Consider the following 20,233-nt stretch of genomic DNA (forward strand, 5'->3'; position numbering starts at 1 on the left):
GGGGTCAAACCATGTCCCAAAGGTCACCGGATCTGGTGTTAATTTAAAGAAGTAGTCCAGTTACACATTTGTGGGCTTATAACTTGGCTTCTGAATGTCCTAGAGAGATCAGGTTTGTTTTAGTGTACTCCAATCAACAGCCCCTACAACCACAAAAACGAATGGAGTCATTAGCACTTATGGTTTGTAAATGGCACCCAGAATTATGTTGCACGAAGCACAATTTCACTTCATTCTGGGTCCATTTTTGTGAAAACAAGGTCCAATCAGGCTGAAACGTTACAAGAAGGTAGAATCTATTGAGTTGGAAGTGATCTGAACGTTTCATGATGATCGCACATTCCCATAGGGGGTCAAACCATGTCCCAAAGGTCACCGGGCCTGGTGTCACTTTAAAGAAGTAGTCCAGTTACACATTTGTGAGCTTATAACTTGGCTTCTGAATATCCTAGAGAGGTCAGGTTTGTTTTAGAGTACTCCAGTTAACAGCCCCCATTACCCCAAAGAGGAATGGAGTCATTAGCACTTATGGTTTTTAAATGGCACCCAAAATTATGTTGCACGAAGCACACTTTCACATCATTCTGGGTTCATTTGTGTGAAAACAAGGTCCAATCAGGCTGAAACGTTACAGGAAGGTAGAATCTATTGAGTTGTAAGTGATCTGATCGTTTCATGATGATAGCACTTTCCTAAGGGGGTCAAACCGTGTCCCAAAGGTCACCGGATCTGGTGTCAATTTAAAGAAGTAGTCCAGTTACACATTTGTGGGCTTATAACTTGGCTTCTGAATGTCCTAGAGAGATCAGGTTTATTTTAGTGTACTCCAATCAACAGCCCCTACAACCACAAAAAGGAATGGAGTCATTAGCACTTATGGTTTGTAAATGGCACCCAGAATTATGTTGCACGAAGCACTAATTCACATCATTCTGGGTCCATTTGTGTGAAAACAAGGTCTAATCAGGCTGAAACGTTACAGGAAGGCAGAATCTATTGAGTTGTAAGTGATCTGAACGTTTCATGATGATAGCACTTTCCTAAGGGGGTCAAACCATGTCCCAAAGGTCACCGGATCTGGTGTCAATTTAAAGAAGTAGTCCAGTTACACATGTGTGGGCTTATAACTTGGCTTCTGAAAGTCCTAGAGAGATCAAGTTTATTTTAGTGTACTCCAATCAACAGCCCCTACAACCACAAAAAGGAATGGAGTCATTAGCACTTATGGTTTGTAAATGGCACCCAGAATTATGTTGCACGAAGCACTATTTCACATCATTCTGGGTCCATTTGTGTGAAAACAAGGTCCAATCAGGCTGAAACGTTACAAGAAGGTAGAATCTATTGAGTTGTAAGTGATCTGAACATTTCATGATGATAGCACTTTCCTAAGGGGGTCAAACCATGTCCCAAAGGTCACCGGATCTGGTGTCAATTTAAAGAAGTAGTCCAGTTACACCTTTGTGGGCTTATAACTTGGCTTCTGAATGTCCTAGAGAGGTTAGGTTTGTTTTAGTGTACTCCAATCTAAAGCCCCTACAACCACAAAAAGGAATGGAGTCATTAGCACTTATGGTTTGTAAATGGCACCCAGAATTATGTTGCACGAAGCACAATTTCACATCATTCTGGGTCCATTTGTGTGAAAACAAGGTCCAATCAGGCTGAAACGTTACAGGAAGGTAGAATCTATTGAGTTGTAAGTGATCTGAACGTTTAATGATGATAGCACTTTCCTAAGGGGGTCAAACCATGTCCCAAAGGTCACCGGATCTGGTGTCAATTTAAAGAAGTAGTCCAGTTACACATTTGTGGGCTTATAACTTGGCTTCTGAATGTCCTAGAGAGATCAGGTTTATTGTAGTGTACTCCAATCAACAGCCCCTACAACCACAAAAAGGAATGGAGTCATTAGCACTTATGGTTTGTAAATGGCACCCAGAATTATGTTGCACGAAGCACTATTTCACATCATTCTGGGTCCATTTGTGTGAAAACAAGGTCCAATCAGGCTGAAACGTTACAGGAAGGTAGAATCTATTGAGTTGTAAGTGATCTGAACGTTTCATGATGATAGCACTTTCCTAAGGGGGTCAAACCATGTCCCAAAGGTCACCGGATCTGGTGTCAATTTAAAGAAGTAGTCCAGTTACACATTTGTGGGCTTATAACTTGGCTTCTGAATGTCCTAGAGCGATCAGGTTTGTTTTAGTGTACTCCAATCAACAGCCCCTAGAACCACAAAAAGGAATGGAGACATTAGCACTTATGGTTTTTAAATGGCACCCAGAGTTATGTTGCACGAAGCACAATTTCACATCATTCTGGGTTCATTTGTGTGAAAACAAGGTCCAATCAGGCTGAAACGTTACAGGAAGGTAGAATATATTGAGTTGTAAGTGATCTGAACGTTTCATGATGATAGCACTTTCCTAAGGGGGTCAAACCATGTCCCAAAGGTCACCGGATCTGGTGTCTAAAGAAGTAGTCCAGTTACACATTTGTGGGCTTATAACTTGGCTTCTGAATGTCCTAGAGAGATCAGGTTTTTTTTAGTATACTCCAATCAACAGCCCCTACAACCACAAAAAGGAATGGAGTCATTAGCACTTATGGTTTTTAAATGGCACCCAGAATTATGTTGCACGAAGCACAATTTCACATCATTCTGGGTTCATTTGTGTGAAAACAAGGTCCAATCAGGCTGAAACGTTACAGGAAGGTAGAATCTATTGAGTTGTAAGTGATCTGAACGTTTCATGATGATAGCACTTTCCTAAGAGGGTCAAACCATGTCCCAAAGGTCACCGGATCTGGTGTCAATTTAAAGAAGTAATCCAGTTACACATTTGTGGGATTATAACTTGGCTTCTGAATGTCCTAGAGAGATCAGGTTTGTTTTACTGTACTCCAATCAACAGCCCCTACAACCACAAAAAGGAATGGAGTCATTAGCACTTATGGTTTTTAAATGGCACCCAGAATTATGTTGCACGAAGCACAATTTCACATCATTCTGGGTCCATTTGTGTGAAAACAAGGTCCAATCAGGCTGAAACATTACAGGAAGGTATGATCTATTGAGTTGTAAGGGATCTGAACGTTTCATGATGATAGCACTTTCCTAAGGGGGTCAAACCATGTCCCAAAGGTAACCGGATCTGGTGTCAATTTAAAGAAGTAGTCCAGTTACACATTTGTGGGCTTATAACTTGGCTTCTGAATGTCCTAGAGAGATCAGGTTTGTTTTAGTGTTCTCCAATCAGCAGCCCCTACATCCACAAAAAGGAATGGAGTCATTAGCACTTATGGTTTGTAAATGGCACCCAGAATTATGTTGCACGAAGCACAATTTCACATCATTCTGGGTCCATTTGTGTGAAAACAAGGTCCAATCAGGCTGAAACATTACAGGAAGGTAGAATCTATTGAGTTGTAAGTGATCTGAACGTTTCATGATGATAGCAATTCCATAAGGGGGTCAAACCATGTCCCAAAGGTCACCGGATCTGGTGTCTAAAGAAGTAGTCCAGTTACACATTTGTGGGCTTATAACTTGGCTTCTGAATGTCCTAGAGAGATCAGGTTTGTTTTAGTATACTCCAATCAACAGCCCCTACAACCACAAAAAGGAATGGAGTCATTAGCACTTATGGTTTTTAAGTGGCACCCTGAATTATGTTGCACGAAGCACAATTTCACATCATTCTGGGTTCATTTGTGTGAAAACAAGGTCCAACCAGGCTGAAACGTTACAGGAAGGTAGAATCTATTGAGTTGTAAGTGATCTGAACGTTTCATGATGATAGCAGTTTCCTAAGGGGGTCAAACCATGTCCCAAAGGTCACAGGATCAGGTGTCATTTTAAAGAAGTAGTCCAGTTACACATTTGTGGGCTTATAACTTGGCTTCTGAATGTCCTAAAGCGATCAGGTTTGCTTTAGTGTACTCCAATCAACAGCCCCTACAACCACAAAAAGGAATGGAGACATTAGCACTTATGGTTTTTAAATGGCACCCAGAATTATGTTGCATGAAGCACAATTTCACATCATTCTGGGTTCATTTGTGTGAAAACAAGGTCCAATCAGGCTGAAACAATACAGGAAGGTAGAATCTATTGAGTTGTAAGTGATCTGAACGTTTCATGATGATCACACTTTCCTAAGGGGGTCAAACCATGTCCCAAAGGTCACCGGATCTGGTGTCACTTTAAAGAAGTAGTCCAGTTACACATTTGTGGGCTTATAACTTGGCTTCTGAATGTCCTAGAGAGGTCAGGGTTGTTTTAGTGTACTCCAATCAACAGCCCCTACAACCACAAAAAGGAATGGAGTCATTAGGACTTATGGTTTTTAAATGGCACCCAGAATTATGTTGCACGAAGCACAATTTCACATCATTCTGGGTTCATTTGTGTGAAAACAAGGTCCAATCAGGCTGAAACGTTACAGGAAGGTAGAATCTACTGAGTTGTAAGTGATCTGAACGTTTCATGATGATAGCACTTTCCTAAGGGGGTCAAACCATGTCCCAAAGATCACCGGATCTGGTGTCAATTTAAAGAAGTAGTCCAGTTACACATTTGTGGGCTTATAACTTTGCTTCTGAATGTCCTAGAGAGATCAGGTTTGTTTTAGTGTACTCCAATCAACAGCCCCTACAACCACAAAAAGGAATGGAGTCATTAGCACTTATGGTTTGTAAATGGCACCCAGAATTATGTTGCACGAAGCACAATTTCACATCATTCTGGGTCCATTTGTGTGAAAACAAGGTCCAAACAGGCTGAAACGCTACAAGAAGGTAGAATCTATTGAGTTGTAAGTGATCTGAACATTTCAAGATGATCGCACATTCCTATAGGGGGTAAAACCATGTCCCAAAGGTCACCGGGCCTGGTGTCACTTTAAAGAAGTAGTCCAGTTACACCTTTGTTGGCTTATAACTTGGCTTCTGAATGTCCTAGAGAGGTTAGGTTTGTTTTAGTGTACTCCAATCAACAGCCCCTACAACCACAAAAAGTAATGGAGTCATTAGCACTTATGGTTTGTAAATGGCACCCAGAATTATGTTGCACGAAGCACAATTTCACATCATTCTGGGTCCTTTTGTGTGAAAACAAGGTCCAGTCAGGCTGAAACGTTACAGGAAGGTAGAATCTATTGAGTTGTAAGTGATCTGAACATTTCATGATGATCGCACACTCCTATAGGGGGTCAAACCATGTCCCAAAGGTCACCGGGCCTGGTGTCACTTTAAAGAAGTAGTCCAGTTACACCTTTGTGGGCTTATAACTTGGCTTCTGAATGTCCTAGAGAGATCAGGGTTGTTTTAGTGTACTCCAATCAACAGCCCCTACAACCACAAAAAGGAATGGAGTCATTAGCACTTATGGTTCTTAAATGGCACCCAGAATTATGTTGCACGAAGCACAATTTCACATCATTCTGGGTCCATTTGTGTGAAAACAAGGTCCAATCAGGCTGAAACGTTACAGGAAGGTATAATCTATTGAGCTGTAAGTGATCTGAACGTTTCAAGATGATCGCACATTCCTATAGGGGGTAAAACCATGTCCCAAAGGTCACCGGGCCTGGTGTCACTTTAAAGAAGTAGTCCAGTTACATCTTTGTAGGCTTATAACTTGGCTTCTGAATGTCCTAGAGAGATCAGGTTTGTTTTAATGTACTCCAATCAACAGCCCCTACAACCACAAAAACGAATGGAGTCATTAGCACTTATGGTTTGTAAATGGCACCCAGAATTATGTTGCACGAAGCACAATTTCACATCATTCTGGGTTCATTTGTGTGAAAACAAGGTCCAATAAGGCAGAAACGTTACAGGAAGGTAGAATCTATTGAGTTGTAAGTGATCTGAACGTTTCAGGATGATAGCACTTTCCTAAGGGGGTCAAACCATGTCCCAAAGGTCACCGGATCTGGTGTCACTTTAAAGAATTAGTCCAGTTACACATTTGTGGGCTTATAACTTGGCTTCTGAATGTCCTAGAGAGATCAGGTTTGTTTTAGTGTACTCCAATCAACAGCCCCTACAACCACAAAAAGGAATGGAGTCATTAGCACTTATGGTTTGTAAATGGCACCCAGAATTATGTTGCACGAAGCACAATTTCACATCATTCTGGGTCCATTTGTGTGAAAACAAGGTCCAATCAGGCTGAAACGCTACAAGAAGGTAGAATCTATTGAGTTGTAAGTGATCTGAACATTTCAAGATGATCGCACATTCCTATAGGGGGTAAAACCATGTCCCAAAGGTCACCGGGCCTGGTGTCACTTTAAAGAAGTAGTCCAGTTACACCTTTGTGGGCTTATAACTTGGCTTCTGAATGTCCTAGAGAGGTTAGGTTTGTTTTAGTGTACTCCAATCAACAGCCCCTACAACCACAAAAAGGAATGGAGTCATTAGCACTTATGGTTTTTAAATGGCACCCAGAATTATGTTGCACGAAGCACAATTTCACATCATTCTGGGTCCATTTGTGTGAAAACAAGGTCCAGTCAGGCTGAAACGTTACAGGAAGGTAGAATCTATTGAGTTGTAAGTGATCTGAACATTTCATGATGATCGCACACTCCTATAGGGGGTCAAACCATGTCCCAAAGGTCACCGGGCCTGGTGTCACTTTAAAGAAGTAGTCCAGTTACACCTTTGTGGGCTTATAACTTGGCTTCTGAATGTCCTAGAGAGATCAGGGTTGTTTTAGTGTACTCCAATCAACAGCCCCTACAACCACAAAAAGGAATGGAGTCATTAGCACTTATGGTTCTTAAATGGCACCCAGAATTATGTTGCACGAAGCACAATTTCACATCATTCTGGGTCCATTTGTGTGAAAACAAGGTCCAATCAGGCTGAAACGTTACAGGAAGGTAGAATCTATTGAGTTGTAAGTGATCTGAACGTTTCATGATGATCGCACATTCCTATAGGGGGTCAAACCATGTCCCAAAGGTCACCGGGCCTGGTGTCACTTTAAAGAAGTAGTCCAGTTACACATTTGTGGGCTTATAACTTGGCTTCTGAATGTCCTAGAGAGATCAGGTTTGTTTTAGTGTACTCCAATCAACAGCCCCTACAACCACAAAAAGGAATGGAGTCATTAGCACTTATGGTTTGTAAATGGCACCCAGAATTATGTTGCACGAAGCAAAATTTCACATCATTCTGGGTCCATTTGTGTGAAAACAAGGTCCAATCAGGCTGAAACGTTACAAGAAGGTAGAATCTATTGAGTTGTAAGTCATCTGAACGTTTCATGATGATCTCACATTCCTATAGGGGGTCAAACCATGTCCCAAAGGTCACCGGGCCTGGTGTCACTTTAAAGAAGTAGTCCAGTTACACCTTTGTGGGCTTATAACTTGGCTTCTGAATGTCCTAGAAAGGTCAGGTTTGTTTTAGTGTACTCCAATCAACAGCCCCTACAACCACAAAAAGGAATGGAGTCATTAGCACTTATGGTTTGTAAATGGCACCCAGAATTATGTTGCACGAATCACAATTTCACATCATTCTGGGTCCATTTGTGTGAAAACAAGGTCCAATCAGGCTGAAACGCTTAAAGAAGGTAGAATCTATTGAGTTGTAAGTGATCTGAACGTTTCAAGATGATCGCACATTCCTATAGGGGGTCAAACCATGTCCCAAAGGTCACCGGGCCTGGTGTCACTTTAAAGAAGTAGTCCAGTTACACATTTGTGGGCTTATAACTTGGCTTCTGAATGTCCTAGAGAGATCAGGTTTGTTTTATTGTACTCCAATCAACAGCCCCTACAACCACAAAAAGGAATGGAGTCATTAGCACTTATGGTTTGTAAATGGCACCCAGAATTATGTTGCACAAAGCACAATTTCACATCATTCTTGGTTCATTTGTGTGAAAACAAGGTCCAATCAGGCTGAAACGTTACAGGAAGGTAGAATCTATTGAGTTGTAAGTGATCTGAACGTTTCATGATGATAGCACTTTTCTAAGGGGGTCAAACCATGTCCCAAAGATCACCGGATCTGGTGTCAATTTAAAGAAGTAGTCCAGTTACACATTTGTGGGCTTATAACTTGGCTTTTGAATGTCCTAGAGAGATCAGGTTTGTTTTAGTGTACTCCAATCAACAGCCCCTACAACCACAAAAAGGAATGGAGTCATTAGCACTTATGGTTTGTAAATGGCACCCAGAATTATGTTGCACGAAGCACAATTTCACTTCATTCTGGGTCCATTTGTGTGAAAACAAGATCCAATCAGGCTGAGACGCTACAAGAAGGTAGAATCTATTGAGTTGTAAGTGATCTGAATGTTTCAAGATGATCGCACATTCCTATAGGGGGTAAAACCATGTCCCAAAGGTCACCGGGCCTGGTGTCACTTTAAAGAAGTAGTCCAGTTACATCTTTGTGGGCTTATAACTTGGCTTCTGAATGTCCTAGAGAGGTTAGGTTTGTTTTAGTGTACTCCAATCAACAGCCCCTACAACCACAAAAAGGAATGGAGTCATTAGCACTTATGGTTTGTAAATGGCACCCAGAATTATGTTGCAAGAAGCACAATTTCACTTCATTCTGGGTCCATTTGTGTGAAAACAAGGTCCAATCAGGCTGAAACGCTACAAGAAGGTGGAATCTATTGAGTTGTAAGTGATCTGAATGTTTCAAGATGATCGCACATTCCTATAGGGGGTAAAACCATGTCCCAAAGGTCACCGGGCCTGGTGTCACTTTAAAGAAGTAGTATAGTTACATCTTTGTGGGCTTATAACTTGGCTTCTGAATGTCCTAGAGAGGTTAGGTTTGTTTTAGTGTACTCCAATCAACAGCCCCTACAACCACAAAAAGGAATGGAGTCATTAGCACTTATGGTTTGTAAATGGCACCCAGAATTATGTTGCACGAAGCACAATTTCACATCATTCTGGGTTCATTTGTGTGAAAACAAGGTCCAATCAGGCTGAAACGTTACAAGAAGGTAGAATCTATTGAGTTGTAAGTGATCTGAACGTTTCATGATGATCGCACATTCCTATAGGGGGTCAAACCATGTCCCAAAGGTCACCGGGCCTGGTGTCACATTAAAGTAGTCCAGTTACACCTTTGTGGGCTTATAACTTGGCTTCTGAATGTCCTAGAGAGGTCAGGTTTGTTTTAGTGTACTCCAATCAACAGCCCCTACAACCACAAAAAGGAATGGAGTCATTAGCACTTATGGTTTGTAAATGGCACCCAGAATTATGTTGCACGAAGCACAGTTTCACATCATTCTGGGTTCATTTGTGTGAAAACAAGGTCCAATCAGGCAGAAACGTTACAGGAAGGTAGAATCTATTGAGTTGTAAGTGATCTGAACATTTCATGATGATAGCACTTTCCTAAGGGGGTCAAACCATGTCCCAAAGGTCACCGGATCTGGTGTCAATTTAAAGAAGTAGTCCAGTTACACATTTGTGGGCTTATAACTTGGCTTCTGAATGTCCTAGAGAGATCAGGTTTGTTTTAGTATACTCCAATCAACAGCCCCTACAACCACAAAAAGGAATGGAGTCATTAGCACTTATGGTTTTTAAATGGCACCTAGAATTATCTTGCACGAAGCACAATTTCACATCATTCTGGGTTCATTTGTGTGAAAACATGGTGCAATCAGGCTTAAACGTTACAGGAAGGTAGAATCTATTGAGTTGTAAGTGATCTGAACGTTTCATGATGATAGCATTTTCCTAAGGGGGTCAAACCATGTCCCAAATGTCACCGGATCTGGTGTCAATTTAAAGTAGTAGTCCAGTTACACATTTGTGGGCTTATAACTTGGCTTCTGAATGTCCTAGAGAGATCAGGTTTGTTTTAATGTACTCCAATCAACAGCCCCTACAACCACAAAAAGGAATGGAGTCATTAGCACTTATGGTTTGTAAATGGCACCCAGAATTATGTTGCACGAAGCACAATTTCACTTCATTCTAGGTTCACTTGTGTGAAAACAAGGTCCAATCAGGCAGAAACGTTACAGGAAGGTAGAATCTATTGAGTTGTAAGTGATCTGAACGTTTCATGATGATAGCACTGTCCTATAGGGGGTCAAACCATGTCCCAAAGGTCACTGGGCCTGGTGTCACTTTCAAGAAGTAGTCCAGTTACACCTTTGTGGGCTTATAACTTGGCTTCTGAATGTCCTAGAGAGATCAGGGTTGTTTTAGTGTACTCCAATCAACAGCCCCTACAACCACAAAAAGGAATGGAGTCATTAGCACTTATGGTTCTTAAATGGCACCCAGAATTATGTTGCACGAAGCACAATTTCACATCATTCTGGGTCCATTTGTGTGAAAACAAGGTCCAATCTGGCTGAAACATTACAGGAAGTTAGAATCTATTGAGTTGTAAGTGATCTGAACGTTTCAAGATGATCGCACATTCCTATAGGGGGTAAAACCATGTCCCAAAGGTCACCGGGCCTGGTGTCACTTTAAAGAAGTAGTCCAGTTACATCTTTGTAGGCTTATAACTTGGCTTCTGAATGTCCTAGAGAGATCAGGTTTGTTTTAATGTACTCCAATCAACAGCCCCTACAACCACAAAAAGGATTGGAGTCATTAGCACTTATGGTTTGTAAATGGCACCCAGAATTATGTTGCACGAAGCACAATTTCACATCATTCTGGGTTCATTTGTGTGAAAACAAGGTCCAATCAGGCAGAAACGTTACAGGAAGGTAGAATCTATTGAGTTGTAAGTGATCTGAACGTTTCATGATGATAGCACTTTTCTAAGGGGGTCAAACCATGTCCCAAAGATCACCGGATCTGGTGTCAATTTAAAGAAGTAGTCCAGTTACACATTTGTGGGCTTATAACTTGGCTTTTGAATGTCCTAGAGAGATCAGGTTTGTTTTAGTGTACTCCAATCAACAGCCCCTACAACCACAAAAAGGAATGGAGTCATTAGCACTTATGGTTTGTAAATGGCACCCAGAATTATGTTGCACGAAGCACAATTTCACTTCATTCTGGGTCCATTTGTGTGAAAACAAGATCCAATCAGGCTGAGACGCTACAAGAAGGTAGAATCTATTGAGTTGTAAGTGATCTGAATGTTTCAAGATGATCGCACATTCCTATAGGGGGTAAAACCATGTCCCAAAGGTCACCGGGCCTGGTGTCACTTTAAAGAAGTAGTCCAGTTACATCTTTGTGGGCTTATAACTTGGCTTCTGAATGTCCTAGAGAGGTTAGGTTTGTTTTAGTGTACTCCAATCAACAGCCCCTACAACCACAAAAAGGAATGGAGTCATTAGCACTTATGGTTTGTAAATGGCACCCAGAATTATGTTGCAAGAAGCACAATTTCACTTCATTCTGGGTCCATTTGTGTGAAAACAAGGTCCAATCAGGCTGAAACGCTACAAGAAGGTGGAATCTATTGAGTTGTAAGTGATCTGAATGTTTCAAGATGATCGCACATTCCTATAGGGGGTAAAACCATGTCCCAAAGGTCACCGGGCCTGGTGTCACTTTAAAGAAGTAGTATAGTTACATCTTTGTGGGCTTATAACTTGGCTTCTGAATGTCCTAGAGAGGTTAGGTTTGTTTTAGTGTACTCCAATCAACAGCCCCTACAACCACAAAAAGGAATGGAGTCATTAGCACTTATGGTTTGTAAACGGCACCCAGAATTATGTTGCACGAAGCACAATTTCACATCATTCTGGGTTCATTTGTGTGAAAACAAGGTCCAATCAGGCTGAAACGTTACAAGAAGGTAGAATCTATTGAGTTGTAAGTGATCTGAACGTTTCATGATGATCGCACATTCCTATAGGGGGTCAAACCATGTCCCAAAGGTCACCGGGCCTGGTGTCACATTAAAGTAGTCCAGTTACACCTTTGTGGGCTTATAACTTGGCTTCTGAATGTCCTAGAGAGGTCAGGTTTGTTTTAGTGTACTCCAATCAACAGCCCCTACAACCACAAAAAGGAATGGAGTCATTAGCACTTATGGTTTGTAAATGGCACCCAGAATTATGTTGCACGAAGCACAGTTTCACATCATTCTGGGTTCATTTGTGTGAAAACAAGGTCCAATCAGGCAGAAACGTTACAGGAAGGTAGAATCTATTGAGTTGTAAGTGATCTGAACATTTCATGATGATAGCACTTTCCTAAGGGGGTCAAACCATGTCCCAAAGGTCACCGGATCTGGTGTCAATTTAAAGAAGTAGTCCAGTTACACATTTGTGGGCTTATAACTTGGCTTCTGAATGTCCTAGAGAGATCAGGTTTGTTTTAGTATACTCCAATCAACAGCCCCTACAACCACAAAAAGGAATGGAGTCATTAGCACTTATGGTTTTTAAATGGCACCTAGAATTATCTTGCACGAAGCACAATTTCACATCATTCTGGGTTCATTTGTGTGAAAACATGGTGCAATCAGGCTTAAACGTTACAGGAAGGTAGAATCTATTGAGTTGTAAGTGATCTGAACGTTTCATGATGATAGCATTTTCCTAAGGGGGTCAAACCATGTCCCAAATGTCACCGGATCTGGTGTCAATTTAAAGTAGTAGTCCAGTTACACATTTGTGGGCTTATAACTTGGCTTCTGAATGTCCTAGAGAGATCAGGTTTGTTTTAATGTACTCCAATCAACAGCCCCTACAACCACAAAAAGGAATGGAGTCATTAGCACTTATGGTTTGTAAATGGCACCCAGAATTATGTTGCACGAAGCACAATTTCACTTCATTCTAGGTTCACTTGTGTGAAAACAAGGTCCAATCAGGCAGAAACGTTACAGGAAGGTAGAATCTATTGAGTTGTAAGTGATCTGAACGTTTCATGATGATAGCACTGTCCTATAGGGGGTCAAACCATGTCCCAAAGGTCACTGGGCCTGGTGTCACTTTCAAGAAGTAGTCCAGTTACACCTTTGTGGGCTTATAACTTGGCTTCTGAATGTCCTAGAGAGATCAGGGTTGTTTTAGTGTACTCCAATCAACAGCCCCTACAACCACAAAAAGGAATGGAGTCATTAGCACTTATGGTTCTTAAATGGCACCCAGAATTATGTTGCACGAAGCACAATTTCACATCATTCTGGGTCCATTTGTGTGAAAACAAGGTCCAATCTGGCTGAAACGTTACAGGAAGTTAGAATCTATTGAGTTGTAAGTGATCTGAACGTTTCAAGATGATCGCACATTCCTATAGGGGGTAAAACCATGTCCCAAAGGTCACCGGGCCTGGTGTCACTTTAAAGAAGTAGTCCAGTTACATCTTTGTAGGCTTATAACTTGGCTTCTGAATGTCCTAGAGAGATCAGGTTTGTTTTAATGTACTCCAATCAACAGCCCCTACAACCACAAAAAGGATTGGAGTCATTAGCACTTATGGTTTGTAAATGGCACCCAGAATTATGTTGCACGAAGCACAATTTCACATCATTCTGGGTTCATTTGTGTGAAAACAAGGTCCAATCAGGCAGAAACGTTACAGGAAGGTAGAATCTATTGAGTTGTAAGTGATCTGAACGTTTCATGATGATCGCACTTTCCTAAGGGGTGTCAAACCATGTCGCAAAGGTCACCGGATCTGGTGTCACTTTAAAGAATTAGTCCAGTTACACATTTGTGGGCTTATAACTTGGCTTCTGAATGTCCTAGATAGATCAGGTTTGTTTTAGTGTACTCCAATCAACAGCCCCTACAACCACAAAAAGGAATGGAGTCATTAGCACTTATGGTTTGTAAATGGCACCCAGAATTATGTTGCACGAAGCACAATTTCACTTCATTCTGGGTTCATTTGTGTGAAAACAAGGTCCAATCAGGCTGAAATGCTACAAGAAGGTGGAATCTATTGAGTTGTAAGTGATCTGAACGTTTCAAGATGATCGCACATTCCTATAGGGGGTAAAACCATGTCCCAAAGGTCACCGGGCCTGGTGTCACTTTAAAGAAGTAGTCCAGTTACATCTTTGTGGGCTTATAACTTGGCTTCTGAATGTCCTAGAGAGGTTAGGTTTGTTTTAGTGTACTCCAATCAACAGCCCCTACAACCACAAAAAGGAATGGAGTCATTAGCACTTATGGTTTGTAAATGGCACCCAGAATTATGTTGCACGAAGCACAATTTCACATCATTCTGGGTTCATTTGTGTGAAAACAAGGTCCAATCAGGCTGAAACGTTACAAGAAGGTAGAATCTATTGAGTTGTAAGTGATCTGAACGTTTCATGATGATCGCACATTCCTATAGGGGGTCAAACCATGTCCCAAAGGTCACCGGGCCTGGTGTCACATTAAAGAAGTAGTCCAGTTACACCTTTGTGGGCTTATAACTTGGCTTCTGAATGTCCTAGAGAGGTCGGGTTTGTTTTAGTGTACTCCAATCAACAGCCCCTACAACCACAAAAAGGAATGGAGTCATTAGCACTTTTGGTTTGTAAATGGCACCCAGAATTATGTTGCACGAAGCACAGTTTCACATCATTCTGGGTTCATTTGTGTGAAAACAAGGTCCAATCAGGCAGAAACGTTACAGGAAGCTAGAATCTATTGAGTTGTAAGTGATCTGAACATTTCATGATGATAGCACTTTCCTAAGGGGGTCAAACCATGTCCCAAAGGTCACCGGATCTGGTGTCAATTTAAAGAAGTAGTCCAGTTACACATTTGTGGGCTTATAACTTGGCTTCTGAATGTCCTAGAGAGATCAGGTTTGTTTTAGTATACTCCAATCAACAGCCCCTACAACCACAAAAAGGAATGGAGTCATTAGCACTTATGGTTTTTAAATGGCACCTAGAATTATGTTGCACGAAGCACAATTTCACATCATTCTGGGTTAATTTGTGTGAAAACAAGGTGCAATCAGGCTGAAACGTTACAGGAAGGTAGAATCTATTGAGTTGTAAGTGATCTGAACGTTTCATGATGATAGCATTTTCCTAAGGGGGTCAAACCATGTCCCAAATGTCACCGGATCTGGTGTCAATTTAAAGTAGTAGTCCAGTTACACATTTGTGGGCTTATAACTTGGCTTCTGAATGTCCTAGAGAGATCAGGGTTGTTTTAGTGTACTCCAATCAACAGCCCCTACAACCACAAAAAGGAATGGAGTCATTAGCACTTATGGTTCTTAAATGGCACCTAGAATTATGTTGCACGAAGCACAATTTCACATCATTATGGGTCCATTTGTGTGAAAACAAGGTCCAATCAGGCTGAAACGTTACAGGAAGGTATAATCTATTGAGTTGTAAGTGATCTGAACGTTTCAAGATGATCGCACATTCCTATAGGGGGTAAAACCATGTCCCAAAGGTCACTGGGCCTGGTGTCACTTTAAAGAAGTAGTCCAGTTACATCTTTGTAGGCTTATAAATTGGCTTCTGAATGTCCTAGAGAGATCAGGTTTGTTTTAATGTACTCCAATCAACAGCCCCTACAACCACAAAAACGAATGGAGTCATTAGCACTTATGGTTTGTAAATGGCACCCAGAATTATGTTGCACGAAGCACAATTTCACATCATTCTGGTTTCATTTGTGTGAAAACAAGGTCCAATAAGGCAGAAACGTTACAGGAAGGTAGAATCTATTGAGTTGTAAGTGATCTGAACGTTTCAGGATGATAGCACTTTCCTAAGGGGGTCAAACCATGTCCCAAAGGTCACCGGATCTGGTGTCACTTTAAAGAATTAGTCCAGTTACACATTTGTGGGCTTATAACTTGGCTTCTGAATGTCCTAGAGAGATCAGGTTTGTTTTAGTGTACTCCAATCAACAGCCCCTACAACCACAAAAAGGAATGGAGTCATTAGCACTTATGGTTTGTAAATGGCACCCAGAATTATGTTGCACGAAGCACAATTTCACATCATTCTGGGTCCATTTGTGTGAAAACAAGGTCCAATCAGGCTGAAACGCTACAAGAAGGTAGAATCTATTGAGTTGTAAGTGATCTGAACATTTCAAGATGATCGCACATTCCTATAGGGGGTAAAACCATGTCCCAAAGGTCACCGGGCCTGGTGTCACTTTAAAGAAGTAGTCCAGTTACACCTTTGTGGGCTTATAACTTGGCTTCTGAATGTCCTAGAGAGGTTAGGTTTGTTTTAGTGTACTCCAATCAACAGCCCCTACAACCACAAAAAGGAATGGAGTCATTAGCACTTATGGTTTGTAAATGGCACCCAGAATTATGTTGCACGAAGCACAATTTCACATCATTCTGGGTCCATTTGTGTGAAAACAAGGTCCAGTCAGGCTGAAACGTTACAGGAAGGTAGAATCTATTGAGTTGTAAGTGATCTGAACATTTCATGATGATCGCACACTCCTATAGGGGGTCAAACCATGTCCCAAAGGTCACCGGGCCTGGTGTCACTTTAAAGAAGTAGTCCAGTTACACCTTTGTGGGCTTATAACTTGGCTTCTGAATGTCCTAGAGAGATCAGGGTTGTTTTAGTGTACTCCAATCAACAGCCCCTACAACCACAAAAAGGAATGGAGTCATTAGCACTTATGGTTCTTAAATGGCACCCAGAATTATGTTGCACGAAGCACAATTTCACATCATTCTGGGTCCATTTGTGTGAAAACAAGGTCCAATCAGGCTGAAACGTTACAGGAAGGTAGAATCTATTGAGTTGTAAGTGATCTGAACGTTTCAAGATGATCGCACATTCCTATAGGGGGTAAAACCATGTCCCAAAGGTCACCGGGCCTGGTGTCACTTTAAAGAAGTAGTCCAGTTACATCATTGTAGGCTTATAACTTGGCTTCTGAATGTCCTAGAGAGATCAGGTTTGTTTTAATGTACTCCAATCAACAGCCCCTACAACCACAAAAACGAATGGAGTCATTAGCACTTATGGTTTGTAAATGGCACCCAGAATTATGTTGCACGAAGCACAATTTCAGATCATTCTGGGTTCATTTGTGTGAAAACAAGGTCCAATAAGGCAGAAACGTTACAGGAAGGTAGAATCTATTGAGTTGTAAGTGATCTGAACGTTTCAGGATGATAGCACTTTCCTAAGGGGGTCAAACCATGTCGCAAAGGTCACCAGATCTGGTGTCACTTTAAAGAATGAGTCCAGTTACACATTTGTGGGCTTATAACTTGGCTTCTGAATGTCCTAGAGAGATCAGGTTTGTTTTAGTGTACTCCAATCAACAGCCCCTACAACCACAAAAAGGAATGGAGTCATTAGCACTTATGGTTTGTAAATGGCACCCAGAATTATGTTGCACGAAGCACAATTTCACATCATTCTGGGTCCATTTGTGTGAAAACAAGGTCCAATCAGGCTGAAACGTTACAAGAAGGTAGAATCTATTGAGTTGTAAGTGATCTGAACGTTTCATGATGATAGCACTTTCCTAAGGGTTTCAAACCATGTCCCAAAGGTCACCGGATCTGGTGTCAATTTAAAGAAGTAGTCCAGTTACACATTTGTGGGCTTATAACTTGGCTTCTGAATGTCCTAGAGAGATCAGGTTTGTTTTAGTGTACTCCAATCAACAGCCCCTACAACCACAAAAAGGAATGGAGTCATTAGCACTTATGGTTTGTAAATGGCACCCAGAATTATGTTGCACGAAGCACAATTTCACTTCATTCTGGGTCCATTTGTGTGAAAACAAGGTCCAATCAGGCTGAAACGCTACAAGAAGGTAGAATCTATTGAGTTGTAAGTGATCTGAACGTTTCAAGATGATCGCACATTCCTATAGGGGGAAAAAACCATGTCCCAAAGGTCACCGGGCCTGGTGTCACTTTAAAGTAGTCCAGTTACATCTTTGTGGGCTTATAACTTGGCTTCTGAAAGTCCTAGAGAGGTTAGGTTGGTTTTAGTGTACTCCAATCAACAGCCCCTACAACCACAAAAAGGAATGGAGTCATTAGCACTTATGGTTTGTAAATGGCACCCAGAATTATGTTGCACGAAGCACAATTTCACATCATTCTGGGTCCATTTGTGTGAAAACAAGGTCCAATCAGGCTGAAATGTTACAAGAAGGTAGAATCTATTGAGTTGTAAGTGATCTGAACGTTTCAAGATGATCGCACATTCCTATAGGGGGTAAAACCATGTCCCAAAGGTCACCGGGCCTGGTGTCACTTTAAAGAAGTAGTCCAGTTACATCTTTGTAGGCTTATAACTTGGCTTCTGAATGTCCTAGAGAGATCAGGTTTGTTTTAATGTACTCCAATCAACAGCCCCTACAACCACAAAAAGGATTGGAGTCATTAGCACTTATGGTTTGTAAATGGCACCCAGAATTATGTTGCACGAAGCACAATTTCACATCATTCTGGGTTCATTTGTGTGAAAACAAGGTCCAATCAGGCAGAAACGTTACAGGAAGGTAGAATCTATTGAGTTGTAAGTGATCTGAACGTTTCATGATGATCGCACTTTCCTAAGGGGTGTCAAACCATGTCGCAAAGGTCACCGGATCTGGTGTCACTTTAAAGAATTAGTCCAGTTACACATTTGTGGGCTTATAACTTGGCTTCTGAATGTCCTAGAGAGATCAGGTTTGTTTTAGTGTACTCCAATCAACAGCCCCTACAACCACAAAAAGGAATGGAGTCATTAGCACTTATGGTTTGTAAATGGCACCCAGAATTATGTTGCACGAAGCACAATTTCACTTCATTCTGGGTTCATTTGTGTGAAAACAAGGTCCAATCAGGCTGAAATGCTACAAGAAGGTGGAATCTATTGAGTTGTAAGTGATCTGAACGTTTCAAGATGATCGCACATTCCTATAGGGGGTAAAACCATGTCCCAAAGGTCACCGGGCCTGGTGTCACTTTAAAGAAGTAGTCCAGTTACATCTTTGTGGGCTTATAACTTGGCTTCTGAATGTCCTAGAGAGGTTAGGTTTGTTTTAGTGTACTCCAATCAACAGCCCCTACAACCACAAAAAGGAATGGAGTCATTAGCACTTATGGTTTGTAAATGGCACCCAGAATTATGTTGCACGAAGCACAATTTCACATCATTCTGGGTTCATTTGTGTGAAAACAAGGTCCAATCAGGCTGAAACGTTACAAGAAGGTAGAATCTATTGAGTTGTAAGTGATCTGAACGTTTCATGATGATCGCACATTCCTATAGGGGGTCAAACCATGTCCCAAAGGTCACCGGGCCTGGTGTCACATTAAAGAAGTAGTCCAGTTACACCTTTGTGGGCTTATAACTTGGCTTCTGAATGTCCTAGAGAGGTCGGGTTTGTTTTAGTGTACTCCAATCAACAGCCCCTACAACCACAAAAAGGAATGGAGTCATTAGCACTTTTGGTTTGTAAATGGCACCCAGAATTATGTTGCACGAAGCACAGTTTCACATCATTCTGGGTTCATTTGTGTGAAAACAAGGTCCAATCAGGCAGAAACGTTACAGGAAGCTAGAATCTATTGAGTTGTAAGTGATCTGAACATTTCATGATGATAGCACTTTCCTAAGGGGGTCAAACCATGTCCCAAAGGTCACCGGATCTGGTGTCAATTTAAAGAAGTAGTCCAGTTACACATTTGTGGGCTTATAACTTGGCTTCTGAATGTCCTAGAGAGATCAGGTTTGTTTTAGTATACTCCAATCAACAGCCCCTACAACCACAAAAAGGAATGGAGTCATTAGCACTTATGGTTTTTAAATGGCACCTAGAATTATGTTGCACGAAGCACAATTTCACATCATTCTGGGTTAATTTGTGTGAAAACAAGGTGCAATCAGGCTGAAACGTTACAGGAAGGTAGAATCTATTGAGTTGTAAGTGATCTGAACGTTTCATGATGATAGCACTTTCCTAAGGGGGTCAAACCATGTCCCAAATGTCACCGGATCTGGTGTCAATTTAAAGTAGTAGTCCAGTTACACATTTGTGGGCTTATAACTTGGCTTCTGAATGTCCTAGAGAGATCAGGGTTGTTTTAGTGTACTCCAATCAACAGCCCCTACAACCACAAAAAGGAATGGAGTCATTAGCACTTATGGTTCTTAAATGGCACCTAGAATTATGTTGCACGAAGCACAATTTCACATCATTCTGGGTCCATTTGTGTGAAAACAAGGTCCAATCAGGCTGAAACGTTACAGGAAGGTATAATCTATTGAGTTGTAAGTGATCTGAACGTTTCAAGATGATCGCACATTCCTATAGGGGGTAAAACCATGTCCCAAAGGTCACTGGGCC

The sequence above is a fragment of the Nothobranchius furzeri genome, chromosome 4 (genome assembly GCF_043380555.1).
Source record: "Nothobranchius furzeri strain GRZ-AD chromosome 4, NfurGRZ-RIMD1, whole genome shotgun sequence".
NCBI classification, from domain to species: domain Eukaryota; kingdom Metazoa; phylum Chordata; class Actinopteri; order Cyprinodontiformes; family Nothobranchiidae; genus Nothobranchius; species Nothobranchius furzeri.